Raw genomic sequence first — 20367 nt, forward strand, 5'->3', positions numbered from 1 at the left:
AAACATGTATGCAGAGGAATATAATACTTGAAAGTCTAATATATTGAATATGATTGCAAGGAGGAGAAATCGCTTATGTTTTTAAACAACTCAAAATCTTTTACACTTCAGGAGGGTCAAGGATCTTGTGATGATTTTGTTTTCTAACCTGAAGAAATATATATAGCGAGAAACAAGATATGGGAAGAGGTGAGTGAATGGTATTAAGTCGAGTGGTGTGGAATGTTGTGGATGGTGAATATCAAATCCATTGAAGAGGGACAAAGTACAGAAAAAATAGATATGGTATTACTACAAGAACTGAGGAAAAAACAGAACAAATCCAGTGGTGAAAGGGATGTATACTTTTGTAGAACGATATAGAATAATGTAATCGGGGGCAGCAATTCTGCTGGAAAGGTACATTGTTGAAAGCTACAGAAGGGAAATAAACTGGTTTATCGGGAAGGTGAAATTGAGATGGAAGGAATTGAAAGTAGCTATAATGCAGAAAAAATGGAACCTTAGACAATCAAAGGTCACCTGCAGGTGGGGACTCCAGTATCGCCAATCCAATGCGGCCATAAAGAGGGTGTACGTGTCAGGGCAAACCAGATTTTCAACACAAGATTGTCAATAGTCCCAAGTGTTTAGAGCGATCTCTACTAAGTAATTTTATTTGTAAAAATAAAATAAATCCAATTCCAAATCCACACTCAGGATCTGTGGAAGTTTGCACCGAGCAAGCAAAAGCACTACTAAGTTAACAGAAACCACTAAAACACTCTTTTGAATGATAAAAAAGATTGCCGTTTTGTTGTTCTGGTAATTTAAATGTATTTTCAATAGTAAACAGGTGTCAGTTGAGATATCAGTGAACAGAAACATTGAAACTGAAACTGAAAATAAAAATAAAGAGCCCTGTACCAGCAGGTCCCTAGAAAACGTTGACAGAAAGAACCACAATCAAGTTCGAGCTCCATAGAAGGGTGCTCACATCTGCATTACATCAAAACTTATGATGAATGTTTTCGAAGCTGAAAAATATAATCAAGATGTAATAACCTGAAACTACTACCTCATTAAATGGACGAATGGCAAGTGATTTGTTAAAATAACATAGTGAAGTTTGTTGATGACACAAAATGTTTGTAAACCATTTTGTAAAACTATTTAGGTAGCCATAAATGTAAAATTGATTAATTTCGAGTTTGTGCATACAAAACGACAGATTTTAAGGTAATAGAGGATTGGTCAATAACATAGTTTAGTAACATATAAGATTTCGAAGGTTTGGACAAATGAGCTTACCAAGTACTACTTGTGAACATCGCAATGTAAATGAGGATGGGCTTTATATCCTATCAGATGTCTACATGCGGAGAAGGGGAAAGCCTCCACATTTAAATGAGGATTGGGTCTAACATCCTACCAGATGTCCTCATTCAGCCAATCAGGTGGGCCTGGGTTGTCCCACAGTGTACTGAGCCCCCTCTGTAAGAGTATTTAAAGTAGCAATATGATGATCATAGAAAGGTTAGATAAAATAACTGGGTCCAAAAAGTCTAGAAAGATGAAAGTTCTTATTCCGGCCTTACACAAATGTACACATGCACAAACATACATACATACACCATAAACATATACATACTGGCACACTTCACCCACACAACTTTACTGGACTTATCTGCATCAGAAATACTCTGAAAAAGTCAGAAAATTCTCTGAATCGCTTGGCTATTCAAACTAGGAGCTGTGGATATTTCCAGGGGACTGCACTTGGCTAATTCTCCCCTGGACTGCTGCATTAGCCTCCACATGGTAAAACTTACTGGCAAAGCTTTCTATGAATCATAAAGGCTTATAGAGATGGGGAATGGAAACTTTCTAAGATAAGGCTTCTGCATTATCTGAAATCTTTCTGAATCCCAGGGAATAGGCTGTGACTTAATGTAACCATTTAGCAAAGTAAGACAAACTGTACAGGATGAATGCATTTAGTAGTAGTTATTGAAAAGCACTAAATAAAGTTTTGGATGAATGAACCTGGCTGGCTGTAGAAGGACAGCAAATTATAAGAAGTGAAAATTTACCTTTATGAGAGACAAAAGGATATTGGTAATCCAACTGAACAGGACATGCAAAATAATCTCAATATAGCAGTTGACAACCTTAGAAAAGGCACATTCTAAACCATGTTCTAGTATTCATAGATAGAACACTGAGTGAAGCAAAGGAAAGGCAAATTATAATAAAAAAGAATGAAAGAAATTAAATAAATGAAAAAGTGGAAGTGAGTAAAGGATGGATTCCAATCTATTTTTATCGTATGATAAGGACAGAGACTGCAGGAGCATCAACAGAAGTAATTAATGTAATAAATAGGCAGACAGTACTACTCATTTCTATGAAGAGAGTCCAATTATCTGTACTACCTGAAGGAAACAATCTAAACATGAGCGGGGCAGTTACTGAATAGTCTGACAAAAATAGATGCAGAACTAACAGGCTAGCATGAATACTACTGATGTAAGCTGTAAAAGGTAGATTTTCAATACATCTTTGCTGAGATTTTGGGGATATTTATATATATATATATATATATGTGTGTGTGTGTGTGTGTGTGTGTGTGTCTTTGTGTATATGTGTGCGTATATATATATATATATATATATATATATATATATATATATATATATATATATATCAAACAAGCTGGAAATATATAGCTGATTGATAAGTATACTTTTGACATTTTAACCTTTCAGAGTTCTGCATTGTCTTAATTTTGCCTGACTGAATTGTTTTATATATTTTCTGGCATTGTTTTCTGTTAGTCAACTGTCCTGAAACTGCTTCCCCCCATTACTGTGGTGAAGTTTATAAAACTGGTCTAACAGCTTTTGTGTTATGTGATTGCTTCAAGGCTTGCAGATTTAAAAATAGTTTCTGTTTGTAAATTCCTGCATACACTGTTTGAATCTCCTGGTGTTATGGCTGGTGTGTGATTCTCAAACAATCTGGAAATATATCGCTGATTGATAAGTATATTTCTTAGCATTTTAACCTTTCAGAGTTCTGCATTGTCTTAATTTTGCCTGACTGAATTGTTTTATATATTTTCTGGCATTGTTTTCTGTTTCTCATCTTTCCTGAAACTGTTTTCCCCTCCCCCCACCCTATTCTTTTGGTTTAGTTGGTGGCTTTGTAGTTGCCCGCCCCTACTGTAAATTTGATCTGGGACACCCCTCCCAGTCTGGTGTTCACTATACTTAATACAGAGAGAACATTTCAGGAGGCCAACCCACTTAGGTTCTTAACCTTGAATTTTTCTTCTGTTCCTTCTTCCTCTCTCCTTGCACTTTACTTTAAAAAAAAAAGAAAATTGCACTTTATTTTGCTTTTGCATCTTCTTGAAAGTACTCAATTGTATTTATTCTGCTCCATTTATTACTGCGTGGTAGTAGCCTAATTAAATTGTAACTGTTATTCTAAGCCTTTTGTTTACGTACTTGGACTCCAGACCAGTTGTTTTACATTAAGAAGGTTTGCGGTCTGCATTGTTGTGACAGGACAGGTAGCTTACATCCTTCTAAGTTGGGAATTGCTGATTGAAGGCACAGTGTCTGTTATTCTACAAGTGTATTAGTTCTGATTAAAGCACTTGTGCTTCAGGCCAGTTATTTTTCATTAAGAAAGTTTGTGGTCTGCATTCTTGTGGGTGGAGAGGCTAGATTCTACCCTTCTGAGCTGGGAATTTCTGGTTAAAGGCTTATTGTGCCTGCTTATCTGTATTGTTTCTTTCTGAAATTGGTGCGCCTTGTTTGCTGTAGCATAGACTAGATTCAGACATCCTGAATCTAGCTTTGTTTCTATAACTTGAGCACTAATCCATGCCATCTTTTTTGGAGAAGGTTCCCCTGCACCATAGTGGCAGACGTGTGCAGTTAGAACTTATCTGATTGAAGACTGCTGGAACAAGGCTCAGTTTTGAGCTTTTTTACCGGTTAATTGGGTAATTTGTTTAAATCAGTTTGCTTGTTTTCCATAGTTATATTAAAAAATTGCACTTTATTCATCTGCTTTTACTGTATTTGTGTTTCTTCCTACTTTATTACTTTATTTTGCTTTTGCTGCTTGTTCTTAAAAGTACTTAATTGCATTTATTCTGCTGCATTTATTACTGCTTGTTAGTAGCGTGATTAAATTGTAACTGTTATTCTAAGCCTTTGGTTGAAGCACTTGGGCTTCAGACCAGTTGTTTTACATTAAGAAGGTTTGTGGTCTGCACTGTTGTGGCAGGACAGGTAGCTTACGTACTTCTAAGTTGGGAGTTGTTGATTGAAGGCTTAGCGTCTGTTATTCTAAGAGTGTATTAGTTCTGGTTTAAGCACTTGGGCTTCGGGCCAGTTATTTTACATTAAGAAGGTGTGGTCTGCACTCTTGTGGGAGGAGAGGGTAGATTCTGCCCTTCTGAGCTGGGAGTTTCTGGTTAAAGGCTTATTGTGCCTGCTTATTTGAACTGTTTCTTTCTGAAATTGGCACACCTTGTTTACTGTAGCATAGACTAAATTCAGACCTGCTGAATCTAGCTTTGGTTATATAACTTGAGCACTAATCCAGACCATCTTGTTTTGGAGAAGGTTCCCCTGCACCCTAGTGGCAGGAGTGTGCAGTTAGAACTTGTCTGATTGAAGACTGTTGGAATGGGGCTCAGTTTTTAGCTTTTTATTGGTTAATTGGTTAATTTGTTTAAATCAGTTTGCTCATCTGCTACAGTTATATAAAAAAAAATACACTTTATGCATCACCGCTTAGCTAGGGTTAAACTATTCCCGGCACCATAAAGTCTGCTCTTCAAATTTTCCCTTAGAACTAGCCATTTTTTTTTTTTATTTTTAGCATTCAAATCTGTTTCTTTGAGCTCAGCACTTGTTCAGAACTCATTGTAAGCACTAAATAAGCTACAAATTACTACAGCACTCAAGTTTTCTCACTTGTCTAGAGGAAAACAGTTTTTAGTAATTAATAAATAAGCACCTATCCAGGCATGTCTAAGGGTCAGCTTCCAGTGTTTTCCCCTGTCTACCTGATGAATCATGGCATCTTGGGGCAATGCAGCAATTGCCTCATGTACACAGACAACCCTCTCCTTTTACCACCCAACACTACAACCTGTGAGAGATGCACTATATAGCCAAACTTGAAGCAAAGCTCTCTTCACCAAAGACTGGACTAGACAGTCAAGAGAAGAAGGTGAACACCTGCACCACACCACACTCATCACATAGTCCCTCAAAACCTACACCACCAAAACAGACACATAGAAACACAAAGCATACACCTACATTTGTGGAGGCTTTCAATAAAAATCTGCTCAAGCAACAGAGACCTCCAAAGCAGAAACGCAAGCAACCTCCACCCCCCCAACACAACCCAAATTCAGCGTGCCACTCAAGCACAGCCAATAAGGCATAACAACGTACCCAACACTCTAGTCATAGGTGACTCTTTAGTCAGGCACACTGATGTTCCACTCACCAGGCTAAACAAGGAGAAAGTTACTTTCAGCTGCCTGTCAGGTGCCAGGATCTGCCACATAATGCACGCACTCAGGTCACTCCACAAGTTCAAATATGACTCTGTCATTGTCCATGTTGGTGTGAACGACCTCAGATGTACCTCCCTGGACTACATGAAAAGAGACATGGAGGAGCTCTCCGATCTTGTAGCCCAGGCAGGTATTACCCTAGCCCTGAGTAGCATCCTGCCATCACCCAGAATGATACCACAGTACAAGGACAAAATGATTGACTTCAACAATTGGCTAAGCTTCTGGTGTCATTCTAAGGGGATCCAGTATCTATCTGCCTGGGATGACATGATCAGCACACCATGATGCTTTGCCAGACATGACCTGCACCTGTCACCCTTGAAATTCCAGATACTGGCTAAGGCTATTGCCACCCCAATAGTGCCTTTTTTAGGCAAGGTTCAAAAGATAAATTCATCACTGTAACAGGTACAAGCAAGCAAAATCTAAGGGTAATGCTACTCAGTGCTAGAAGTCTAAACCTCAAAATGCATTCAGTTGAGGCACTCCTTAAAACAGAGAACATCGACATCTGTGCAGTGACGGTTCATGGCTCCAGAGAGCACCCCTGCATTACCAGGCTATAATTCATATCACACCTTTCAGCCACCTAACCTGGACTGAAACACTAAAGGCGGAGGTATGTCCATATTCATTAAGGATATCCACACCTCAAGGCTAGTTGCTCAGCATAATGCATCCATGATTATCCAAGTGCAACTAACTCTGGGTAAGACTGCAATCCAAATTGCAACTTGCTACAGATCCCCCAACATGCCCCAGGATTCCCACTCCTCATTTCTTGATACACTGGAAAATATTAGGGTACAACCCAACACACTCATAATGGGGGATTTCAACTACCCCACCATTAACTGGGAAAACTACTCATGTACCAACTCTTTTGCTCCACATTTTCTGGAATTCATAAATTCCAACGCCATGGATCAACTTATCCACACCCCCACCAGGGGCAGCAATATCCTAGACCTGGTCATTACCAACATGGGCGACTGGTGTTCCACACCAGAGGTCAATTCCTCATTGGTCAGAACTGACCACAAGCTAATCACCCTAGACATCCACATCCCGCCCTCACCCAACCCCCATTAGGGAAACCACCATAAAAAAGTTCTCCAAAGCCAACTTCATGCTTCTTAAGACAGAAGTGGCAAACTTCATGACACCCATGCAGATGGATAATAGAGGTACGACTGCTGAATCCTACACAAATGCACTTTATAAGCACTTACACAAGTGCATGGATCGTGCTATCCCTAACAGAACCAAGATGTTATCCTCCAAAAAAGGAAGCCAATCTGGTGGTCCCCTGCCATAAACAAACTTTACAACAGAAGAAAGAAACTGTAGCAAAAAAGAGTAAAACCCCATGCTTGGAGGAACTCCCTGGTCAGCCTCAGTAAGAAGCTGAGATCCCTCGTAAAATCATCCAAAGCTAGCTACAAAAACAAAATCACCACTGATTCTAAAGACAATCACAAGACATTCTATAGCTATGTCAAGAATCTCAATGGTAACACTCAGATCTGCTCTGAGTTACAGCACAATGGCACTAAATATACAGAACCAACTGATATTGCCAACATCCTGGCAGATAGGTTCAATGCTAACTTTATCCCTGTCTCACACCTAAAGGGCCCATCTCTATACTGGAAGAATGCAAAATTCCTGTAATCATGGCTGCACAGGTAAAAACCACACTCTCCAAAGCCAGGAACACAGCATCCATGGGACCTGACAACATCCCAGGCTGCATTCTACACGAAATACAGAATGAACCGGCACCCCACCTAAGTACATGTTTAATCATAGCCTCACCTCAGGCTTTGTGCCCACTGAATGGTGCACAGCAATGGTTATCGCACTCCACAAAGGGGGAGCCATCACGGACCCCAGGAACTACTGCCCCATTAGCCTAACGAGCATGGTCTGCAAGGCCATGGACTATATCATCATGGAAATTATAAACAAAGACATTGGTAATCTCCAAACTCTGGACCCCACACAGTTTGGGTTTGTAAAAGGCAGATCATGTCTACTAAGCCTGGTAGACTTCTTTGAAACAGTCACAAAAGCCATAGACGAGGGTAAGGTGGTTCATACACCCTATCTAGATCTCGCCAAGGCTTTTGACACATCCCCCACTCTGGAATTATAGATAAACTTACTAAACTAGGTATAAATCCCTATGTCACAAGATGGGTTGCCAACTGGCTCACTGGCAGAACCCACACTGTGAAAGTAGCAGACTCCAAATCTGACTTCAGACCAGTGACAATTGGAGTACCACAGGGTTCAGTCCTGGGTCCTCTCCTGTTAGGTATCTACTTTTCTGAAGTACAGGCTAACACAGAAGGTCTTTAGCTAACACAGTTCGCAGATGACTGCAAACTAGGAGCCATAGTCAAGTCCCCAAATGATGTCAACATCCTGCAGAAGGGTCTCACTGAGACAGATGCCTGGTGTCAAAGCCATGGCCTCAAGTTCAATGCCAAAAAGTGCATTGTCATCCCCTTTGGTAAAAACTCTGTACCCATGAGCTACCACATAGGTGGTAGTCTACTTACCATCAAAAGTGTGATAAGAAACCTTGGGACACAAGTGGACAGTAGTCTTTCTTGTGATAATCACATCACCACAGTAGTCAGGAAATCCTTCTACGTGGCACACCTCATCACAAAAGGTTTCTCATCCAGGAAAAAAGAGGTCATTGTTCCCCTCTACTCATCACTCATTAGACCTATTATAGAGTACAACACCCCTTTTGGTATGTACCTCACAAGACATCTACAACAACTAGAAAGGCCACAGAAATACCTCACAAAGAGGATTACCAGCCTCAAACAGATGCCCTACGCAGACCATCTCAAAAAACTCCAGATTTACTCCATCACATATCGTCTACTCAGAGGTGATCTCTGACTAACATTCAAAGCTATGTCAAACCCAGAGCTGTTGGACATGCTCCACTTAAAAAAAATCCCATTCCCACTGAGCTACACGCTCTAGGGACCTAAACCTTGTCACCACAATAAACAGAACATGCTGGAGGGATAGATTCCTGTCCCAGAGACTTCCCATACTCTGGAACAAACTACTATCTATATCAAACAAAGTTCCTCATTAGCACACTTCAAGAAAAATTGTGATGATTGGATGGGAAATAGGAAATTCACCCGGGGGTCACCTCTGTGGCTCTGCTCAACAGGGGCACATGGAAATAATTTTCTTGGGTGGCGAAAGCCAGGGTACCTTTTTGGCTAGGCTTATATAGGCCCTAGGGCCAATAGCCTAGTACCTACCTATGAACCTATAAATCTATATATATAAATATATGTATATATGAGTCTATTTTGATTCACTGAAAACTCATTTCACTGAATTTCAAAACACTCACACCTAATCGCAAAGTTGTTGTGTGCTGTGAGCATTTCTGATACTGCAGGAATTTTCATTTCTGTTGTAAAGTACTTATTACTGCACTTGAGCTCAAAGCTAGTATGTTTTTCATTGGAAGAGTTCTTCTACACTATGGTGGAAGCAGAAAGCTAAATTCAACCCATACAAGATGGGAACTACTGGTCGATAGCTTATTGTATTTTCACTTGATTGGCATGAATGTTTAACTTTATAAACGTCTTTCATCTTGCTCATATAAAAGCCTTGCGCAAACATGGTTCTCCATGCTTGCCTATTAGCAAACCTCTCCAGTTTAAAATCCTCTAAAGGAAATGCTCACCATAGTCTCCCACTGTGCACAGCTGCTCAAAGAGCTGCCAGTTTATGCAGAAGGTGGTACCACTGTAAGTCATCTAATAGTATACTAACAAACACTCTCACTTTGACCTTTAAGTGACTCTATCTTACTCCTTCCCTTCTAGAAATTGTGTTTCCTTGCCTTACATAGCATAGGCTAGACTGAGACATGTTGAATCTAGACTGTTTGGTATCACTGTGCTCTTAGACCAGTCAACTTACACTAAGACGGCCTTCCTGCATCCTTGTAGCAGAAATGTGCACCTCAGGTCCCATCTGAGTTGGGGATTGCTGGAGAAAGGCTCAGTGAGGGGCTTTCCCATTGATAGTTGTGTTAAAATTGTTTAAATTTGTCTGTATATTAGCCTCGCGTTTGTGCAGGTTTGATAACTTTAGCCAGAAGCTGGAGTGCATCTGCACTGAAAAGTCAAAGCATCCACTGAAAAAAATTAATAATAAGTATATTTTAAGCCATCATTGCACTTTGTTAACTGTATTTAATTGAATTACTGTTTCATTTATACTGTCTGTGACTGCTTTTTACTCTACACTTTGAAATTGCATTTCACTGCCTTATATACCATAGGCAAGATTCAGATCTGCTAAATCTAGACTATTTGGTATCACTGTGCTCTTAAACCAGCCATCTTACTTTAAGAGGCACTCCCTGTACCCTTGTGGCAGAAGTGGGTAGCTGAGGACCTATCTGAGTTGGGGATTGAGGGAAAAAGGCTCAATTTAGGGCTTTCCCTTTGGCAGTTATGTTAAAAATGTTTAAATCTGCCTATATATAAGCTTCACATTTGCACAGGTTTGTGTTCAGTTTACTGGAGCTGCTCAATGTTTGGTAACTTTAGCCAGAGGTCTAGAGTGCATCTGCACTGAAAGCCAAGGCATCCACTGAAACTAAAATGAAAAATAATTATGTTTTAAGCCAGCACTGTACTTTGTTAACTGTATTTAATTGAATTGCTGCTTCATTTTTGCTGTTTGTGACCAAGTCCAGCAAGCCCACTTCCTTCTCAAATGCTACATTCAGAAAATTCCTGCCACAATGGATGGCTGTTTCTCCTGCCAGCTTGATTGGTATGGGCATCTTGAGAACAACTAGACATCAACCAGGTTGTCAGCCACACGCTTCACCTCTCATGTAAACCTCACCTCTCACATAAAATAAGGTCATGACACATAATCCCACATATGTGGAGGTAACCACTAAAAGCCTACCAAAAGACCTGATACCTCCCAAATGCACACCACTCACACTCACCACTAAGCATAAAGAAACCATTACACATATCAACACACACACATCTATGTCTCAACAAATAAGCCTCAAGACAAAACACATCAAATGTCTTGGTCATAGGTGACTCCACAGTGAGATACACAGATATCTCCTTCAACAGACTGACAAAAAACAGCAAAACCTCTTGTGTAGTTCCAGAGAGTCAAGTCAAATGCATGCTTCCAAAATGCTAAACTTTAAATCCAGATCATTTGAACAGCTGAGTTTATTGACTAAATCACAAAAAATAAAAAGACTGTTAAGCACTTTTGTCCCTCAACAACAAGCAAGGGGACTTCATCAGAAAAGCCATTACACTTCAGAACCTTCCTTTTATACTGAATCAATTAATTGGTTATTACACCCATAACCACATTTAAAGTGATCAGTGCTTTTTACAAGAAACATCACACACAAATTTGAATGCACACAGTAAAAAAAAATTTAAAAAGAACTAAACAACAGGTTTTTCTGTTTTATGTGTGTTTCTGTTTACCTCTTTGTTTGCTGGCATGATGTACTACTTCACCAGACTGGACAAGGAGAAGGTCGCAATCAACTGCCTATCAGGTGCCAAGATCTGACCAATCACCTGTTCACTCAAGTCACTCTACAACAAGTGCCTTTATGACTCTGCCATAGCCCATGTTGGAGTGAATGACTTGAGATGTATCTCTCTGGACTATATGAAGAGAGACATGATGGAACTCTCTGATTATGTGTTCCAGACCAGTATGTCCCTAGCCCTAAGGAGTATCCTACCCTCACCCAGGATGATACCACAATATAAACAAAAATGATTGACTTCAACAATTAGCTTAGCTTATGGTGTCAGTCTAGGGGGATCCAGTATATGTCAGTCTGAGACAATCTAGTAGACAGACCTTGCTGCTTTGCTAGAGATGGTCTGCATCCCCTCCCCTAGGCTTTCAGATACTGGCAAAGGCCCATGACTTCTCCATAGTGGTTTTATAGGCAATTTTCTAATGTAATAAAATCTAATCAAGACAAACTCAGGGTCGTGCTGCTTAATGGTTGGAGTTTAAACACAAAACTGCATGCCCTGGAATCATCCTCACCTTGTAAGATGCTGACATCTGTGCAGTTACCGAGACATGGTTCAAGGCCACTGAGATCACCCTGGCCATGCAAGGCTACAATGCTGTTCACATGTTCAGACCTCAAAATGAGCTTGAAGAAACCAAAGGTGGAAGTTTATCCATCTTCATTAAAACCAAATACACTTTGAGACTGGTCAAACAGCATGACTCTCTCAATGTCCAATTAACTACTGGGAAAGTACCATACCACATCATTGTTAGATATAGATCCCTTACCATGAATCAGTATAAGTACACCACCTACCTCAATTTACTGGAATCCCTCACTATACAGCTGAAAGCCTTAGTCATGGGAGATATCAACTATCCTTCTATTGACCGGGGGATATACATGAGCAAAAACATGCTCACCCAGAGTTTCATGGACTTTGTTAACACAAATGCTCTGGTCTGGAACAGAATGTTTGCACCTCAAGTAGGGACTCTAATGTTCTGTACATAGTACTTGCCAACATGGGGGGGAGGTCACTGTACTTCTCCATGCCTGATGCCCTCTCCTGTTTAAGTCAGACCACAGATCAGTCTCATTTGAAGTAACTACTGGAACTGACTCCCTCACAGAAACAAAAATTATAAAAAACTTCACCAAAGCTAAAAACAGTGTAGTAAGTGATAGTGTAAAATGCTTCATACCACTCACAGTCACATACACCAATGATCACTATGCAGAAGTGTATGCAAATGTCCTGTACAAACACTTAAGCAACTGCATAAACTCTGCTGTGTCTGACCAGATCAAAACCAGGTCTTCCTGTAAAAACAAGCCACTGTGGTGGACTTCAAGTATTAACAGATTATGTAACAAGAGGAAGAAACTGTTGTCCAAAAACAAGAGGGAATAGCACTCTGCAGAAGAAGAGATCCCGCCTAAAGCCAAACAGGAAAATTAAAATCTTGTAAAGTCTTCTAAAGCAAATTATGAAACTAAAATCGCATCCCTAGTCAAGGATAATCATAAGACAGTTTTTAACTACATCCAAAATCTAAAAGGGAATGCCCAGCTATATACCAAACTGGTTGTAGATGAGATGAGATGACTCGTACTGCACCGGAAGATGTTGACAACCTGCTAACTGATAGATCCAGTGTAAACTTCGCTCCCTATCCCTACTTACCATATCCCAATGCATACCTGACACCAGTCCTCTGCCTAGTATCTCTAGAAAACAGGTAATTTCTGCACTTGACAAGGCCAAAAGCAAGGCCTTGATGGGACCAGCTAATATCCCAAGTTGTTTACTAAACAATCTAAAACAAGACCTAAGAGACCCACTTTGTGTTCCCTTAAATCATAGCTCGGGAACTGGCTATGTTCCTGGAGAATTGAGAACAGTAACAGTAATCCCACTGCAAAAAGAGGGTCCATCAACTGACTCTAGGAACTACAAACTCATAAGTCTAACCAGCCTCTTCTGCAAGGCCATGTAAAGAATTATCATGGACCTTATCAACAAGGACATAAGCAACCTCCAAACACTGGACTCAACCTAGTTTGGCTTTGTTAAGGGTAGGTCATGCTTATTAAATCTGGTAGACTTCTTTGAGAATTTCACCAAAGCCATGGATGAAGGTACAACAGTGTGCTCAGCCTGACTCAGCCTTGCCAAGGCTTTCTATATAATTCCCCACTCTGGCATCATTGAGAAACTCTCCCAGATAGGGATTAACCCTTGCCTTACTAGATGGGTAGCCAATTGGATCACTGACAGAACACACTCTGTCAAAATTGGTGACTCCACTTTCACCAGTAGACCCATCACCAGTGGAGTACCACAGGGGTCTGTGATGGGCCCCTTACTGTTTGGAATCTATTTCTCAGAAGTCCAGGCCAAAGTAGATGGCCTTTGGCTCACCAAGTTCACTGATGATTGCAAACTGGGACCAATCATTGAGTCCCCCAACGATATCAACATATTACAAGAAGGGCTAACACAAATTAATGAATGATTGGTGCCAAAGCCATGGTCTAAAACTAAATGCAAAAAAATGCATTATTATTCCCTTTGGCGAAACATAATTCCCTAAAAATTACAATATTGTCAGCACCCCTTTGAGTTCCAACCTGTGGTATGAGACTTGGGCACACAGGTTGATAGCAATCTGAACTTTGACCACCAAGTTTCCACAGTGGTAAGGAAAGCCTTCTACATAGTGCACCTCATAAGCAAGGGCATAACATCCAGGTCAAGGGATATTATAACTCCACTGTACTCGACTCTCATCAGACAACTAATAGAGTATAATTCACTCTTTTGCATGTACTTCATCAGACACCTGCAGCAGCTGGAGACACCTCAGAGGAAAATACAGGGACTCCAAACCATGACCTACATGAACAGGCTGAAAGCCATGTCATTTTACTCTATATCTTTATTAAACAATGATATGTCATATTGTTTAGATAAATTTGTAGTATATAGTATTTAATGTATGGGATGATTTTATTGGTTAGTTTGAATGAATTGAGGGTATATAAGACTGTTGTATCTTGTTTAATTATCTGATGAAGTAAGAGACGAAAACATATTGTGGATGCTGCTATCGTTAATGTTTTTAGGAGACCTTTTATTGCTGGATTAAAACTGTTTCATGAAGATTTGCCTGCTTGTGGTTACTTGGTGACATTCTATGTGCTGAAGGATTGTGTTTTTAGGCTTTGTACGGCACCTTGTCCTCTTTTTTGTGTTTTTTGGTCTTTTTGAGGATGGATGGAGCCATAGGTACAGCAGGGACTCCCGGACTGACAAATCTTGAAGGCAGTGAGGTCTCCAAGCTCCTTGGCTGGCTAACACAACTGGTGGGAGTGTTAACTCCACTATGTCAAACGTTAGTGACACAATCGCGTATTACACCGGCAAACCAGGAAGCATACAAACCCTGCTCAACTAGGAGAGCAGTTTCAGAAGATGGAGTGGGCGTCTTTTTCTCTAATTCGAAGAATGTAGGAGAAAGCCAACAGGAGGGATGTAGTAGTTTACCAAGGGTGTTTTTAGACTCTCATGAAAGTGGGCGAAACGAGCGGACTGAAGCAGATGATACCGAACAGATTCCTGTATCTCCACAAAGAGGTGACTGTAACATTAACATTAGACATAGCCAAATGTCTTTAAATGTTGGCTAGGATGCAAACTGAATTTTAATGCCACAAATATAGACAATAAGACAATTGGTTGTTCATATAAGAAAAACATTGACATGCTAAATGATTTGTTATATTAATACAGAAGTTTAGAATTAGACAATGTGTATCTGAAGGAATGTATTGGCATGAATATAGTTCCTAAAGGTTTAAGAGTATGGAAATGTCAGAATAATGTAGAACAAGATTCAGAATTTCATTATGAGTTATTGGATTTGTTTAACAAATGGGGTATGGATTTAATGAGGGCTATCATAAAAAATAATGAAAGAAATATGGTGTTACTTATGGAAAACATTAAAGTGAATGCAAACATTATAAATGATTTAATGTTCACAATAGATGAACATAAGAAACAGTATTTTCTAGTTAGGGAACGCATTGACAACAAATGTCAACAGATTATGATAAGAAAGAAGAAGAAAATAGAGAGGGATAGACAGGAATATTTACACAAGACACATTATCCCCGACCTAGGCAAACTAATTATCGGTTTAGTAGGGAGAATATGGAACCCCAAGTAAATTATAGAGATGAACAAAATAATTACAACAATGAAGTTCAAAGAGAGGATAGGAACATTCAAAGTAACTTGCAAGACCCTTTAGACTATCCCCCCCTCCGGAGATCCGAAAGAATTTGAAACCAATTGCAAGTGAAGTACCAGTGGAATCAAAGGAGGGGGGAGGGCAGAGACAGATTTTAAATGAAATTCTGTTGGAAGAAAATAATATTATACAAAAAGGTTTTAAATACACATATCAAGGGTTTCATATATTTAACTTTAGTGATATGGAAATAAATAAAAAACATTTTTTGTTACTATCTAAAGGCTTACATTTTGTACCATCACAAAAATGTGATATTAGTAGGACCTTAATTGATTTAAAAACGTATTTGAGAAAAATCAATTTTCAACTAATATTTGAAGGGAAAGGCATAGGAACCAATATAGGTACCAAATTACAAAGGGCAAGTATATTTAACCCACCATTACACCCCCAACTAAGAAACTTGGAAATTAATATTGAACACGAGTTAAGGAACTATTTGAACAAGCATAGATTTCCTCCAAATTTAACACACAGAGAGAAAGAATTATTGCAAGAGTTAAAAGAATATAAACAAGTGAGGGTTATGAGGCCAGACAAAGGAGGGGGAATAGTTATCATGAATAACATTATGTATGAAGCTAAGATGTTAGAAAATTTGCACGATGATATGAAATATAGAGTGGTATCTAATAACCATATTAATATAGCATACAAAAAAATATACACAACATTAAATGATTTATTGCTAGAGGGTTTCATTGACCATAAATTATTTGAATTTTTATATAATCCTCAGCCAAGAGTTCCATCAATTTTCGGAATACCAAAAATTTGTAAAAATATTCATGATCCACCTCTCAGACCTATGGTAGCAGCTGAGGGTTCAGCTACCACTTTTTTAGCAAAATATTTAGATACAAAATTGAAAAATCTGGTTATGGAAAATGAAATTATTTTCAAAGATTCATGGGATTTTTTGAGAAACATTACCCCAGAAATATACAATGAAGATGTAATGTTTGTTACTACTGATATAGTAGATTTGTTTGGATCTATTCCTCACAATATAGGAACAGAATGGATGGATGAATACTTGAGAGAGGTAGCATGCTTGAGTAATGATGAAACATATATTTGTTCAACACTTATGGAATTAATATTAGAAAATAATTTTATTTTTTTTTCAAGGAGAATTTTATCAACAGATTAGTGGGTTGGCTACGGAAGCTAGATGCGCCCCTATGTATGCAAATTTGGTGCTACTTATGTGGGAAAAGAAATATATATTAAACAGTAAATATAGAGATTGTTGGATGTTGTACAAACGCTTTTTGGATGACATTGTTATTTTTTGGAAAGGAGCATTCCAGCTGTTTCTAGAATTCTACCAATACATAAATGAATCGACTGAATTTCTGAGATTTACATACAACATAGGACATAGGGAAATAGATTATTTAGATGTCACTATATATAAGAAAGAGAATAAATACAATTCAAAAGTGTTTAGAAAGCAAACTTACTCTAATTCCATTCTACACTTTAACAGTGCTCACCCCTATCACCAGAAGAAAGGTATAATCAAGGGCCAGTTTGTAAGAATAAGTAGGATTACCTCAAATGAAGAAGAATTTATGAAGGAATGTAATAATTTAAATAATTTTTTATTTTTTATTTTATTTTACATTTGTTGACCGGGATAGTCCGACTGGATGCATGTCCATTTTCAGCGGAGGCCCGGGGAGAAAAGCACCAAGGGTAAGCAGATACAGCATTACATAATACCAGCATTACATATTACAAACAGACTTTTCACAGAGATTACATAAGTAAGCAAGTTAAACAAGTTCCACAGGTTACAGTTAATCCTGAGTACAAGTCTGGATTAAATTAAATTACACAGTAAACTGGTTAACAGATTTTTACACATTCTAGAGAGAGTTAGCCAGGCTTGATACATTGACATAGCCAGTTAAGAGACAAATGTTGTTTGAGTCTAGTTTTAAATTGACCTAAGGTGGAAAGTAAGGTAATATCAGCTGGAAGAGAGTTCCAGGATCTACTTATAGAGTTTGCAAAGAGAGAATCACCAGCTGTGTTATTAATTTTGCTAGTCTGAATTAGTAGTTTGTTAGAGGATCGAAGCGGTCTGGAATTGTTATAGGGGGTGATAATATTTTTAAGTGCAGGAGTATTGTTTGGATTATAGAGGATTTTATAGGCCATAATCAGTTGGTTATACTGGATTAGGCTGGGTAGTTCAAGCCACCCAAGCTGATTTAGATTGATGCAATGATGTGTCCTAAAAGGCAGCCCAGTAGCAAACCTGGCAATGTGGTTGTAGCAAATTGAGAATTTGTTAAGGACAGTCTTGTTTAAATTCGAGAGTAGAGGGGATGCATACAGAAGGGTTGAAAGAAGGTGAGAGTGAGCTATGGCAATTTTAGCTGGAGGGATTAGGAAGGCTTTTATTCTGTAAAGTGACCCTAGTTTTTTATTGATGGTTTTGATAGTTTGGTTAACATGTAGGTCAAATTTTAGATTATTGTCTATGATGACACCTAATAGTTTTGTAGATGGGTCAGGGGAGATTATTGTGCCATAATTTGATTTTATGGTAAAGGTGAAAGCGGTAGACCTACGTGTTGGTGAAAAGAACAGCATTTTAGTTTTTTTTGGATTTAAGATCAGATGATGTTCAGAAAGCCAGTTTTCTATGGTATTAAAGGTGGTCTGGGTAGCTGACCATAACTCTACTGGAGATGTGGCTGAGCAAATCAGAGTAGAGTCATCTGCATATTGGATACAGCTGACTTTTGGGATGACAGTATAAAGGTCGTTAATGAAGATGGAGAACAGCAAGGGCCCTAGTATAGAGCCTTGTGGTACTCCAAGGGTGTTAGGTAGAAGGTTAGAGAGTTTGTTCTGCCAGAGGACAGACTGCTGTCGACCATTCAGGTAGGATTGAAACCATTGGAGGGCTCCAGTATCTAGACAGAATGTTTGCAGGGTGTGGATTAAAAGTTGGTGATCAACCATATCGAATGCCTTGGAAAGATCCAAAAAGAGGGCTGAGGATATATAATTATTGTTGCGATTATGGTTTATGGTGTTAGCAAAGGCTAGGAGGGCTGAAGTAGTGCTGTGATGAGGACGGAAGCCATGCTGAGTGTCTGCCATAAGGCGATTTTGGATTAGGTGGTGCATGAGTTGTCTATGAATACATTTTTCCATAATCTTTGCAAGTGGAGAGAGTATAGCTATTGGCCTATAATTGGAGAATTCAGTAGAGCTGCCTCCTTTGTGAAGTGGGATTACATAGGATATTTTCCAGATGGTGGGAATTTTAGCTTCTACTATGGTTTGATTGATTAGTATTGAGACGGGGTAAGCAATAGCATCAGCTGATTTTGTAGGTACTCGGCAGGAGTTGATCAGCAGAAAGTGTAGTGGGTTTTAATTTTTGATCAAGGTGCGGATAAGTGAAGTGGTGACTGGTTGGAAGCTGAATGCGAGTAGGTTTCTAGGGGTGCTACTTTCAGGACCAGGGGAGCTAGGAGGTAGTTGACTAGCTAGGGCTTGAATTGTCTCAGTAAAGAATTGGTTAAAACTATCAGAAACATCTTCAGGGGTTTTATCAATAGTAGTAGCAGGGATTGGGGTTGAAGTTTGTCCAGGATGTAGTAGATTATTTAAACCTGCCCAAAACTTCTGAGGGTTATTTTGATTTACTGTCTGTAAATTACAGTAGTATTGTTTTTTGTCTTGTAAAATTGATTTTTTGGTTTCGTTCCTGGATTGCCTGTATTTAATGTGATCTTGAGGGTTTTTAGAAGAATGCCATAAAGCCCATGCTTTGTTTCTAAGGGTAATTTTGAGTTTAGACTATAGAAAGCCATGGTGCAGTTTTTGCCTTGGTTCTCTTTGAACGAACAGATGCATGCAAATCAAGGATCTCAAGGAATTTGTTGTTAAAGTATGCTACTGCTTCCTCTAAGGGGAGGTGTTTTAGAATAGACCAATTACATGAGTTTAGTTCTTGTTGGAATTTGGCAGGGTCAAAGTTTTTATTGTTTCTAACCTTTCTGAGTAAGGGTTGTTGGGAATTAATGGTTTTGTGCTTAATTACATGTGTGAGAAGGTGATCGCTTAGGCCATTAAGGAGGGTACCAGAGGTGTACAGTTGGGGGTGACTGTTTATGAGTACCCAGTCAAGTATACTTTCTTATATGTTTACTGAGAGAGGTTACCCGGGCCCCTTGATTATTCAAATTAAAAATGAAGTTATACAAGAAAGAAAGAATAGATTTGCACCTATTTTAGGTGTTAAGGAATGAAATATAGGAGACACACACATTAATAATAAAAAAGAAATTGATGATGGAGAAGGTACATTTAGTTCAGCATTTATTACTGATTATAGTGTTGATTCCAAAATTATTTGTCAAGTTATTGGGCAGGAATGGAATAAGTTTAGCAAGGTGACAGATTTTAAAGTTGGATTTTGATACACCTTTTAAGTGTATCTATAGGAGGGGGTTTAACATTAAAGCCATTTTGGAAAGTCAACACAATAATAAGAAAGCTACGAAAAGATGTAGGTTGGGGACTTTCAAATATGGTAGATGTACTCAGTGTTCCTACGTACACAATAAAGAGTCTATTAGTTTAACTTCCAGGAATAAAGTCATTACAGCTAAACAATATAGTAACTGTGAAAGTAAGGGGGTAATATATTTAGCTCTGTGTACGTGTCAAGCATTTTACATAGGAAAAACAGAGAGAAAAATAAAAAGGAGAATATATGAGCATTTAAACGCTATACGTACACAGAACATTAACAATGCTTTATATAAACACAGTACACAATGTGATAGTGCGAATTATAAGTTTTTTATTCTTGAAGAAATTCCTA

This window comes from Protopterus annectens, chromosome 2.part0 (genome assembly GCF_019279795.1).
Source record: "Protopterus annectens isolate FY-2018-M chromosome 2.part0, PAN1.0, whole genome shotgun sequence".
NCBI lineage: Eukaryota > Metazoa > Chordata > Ceratodontiformes > Protopteridae > Protopterus > Protopterus annectens.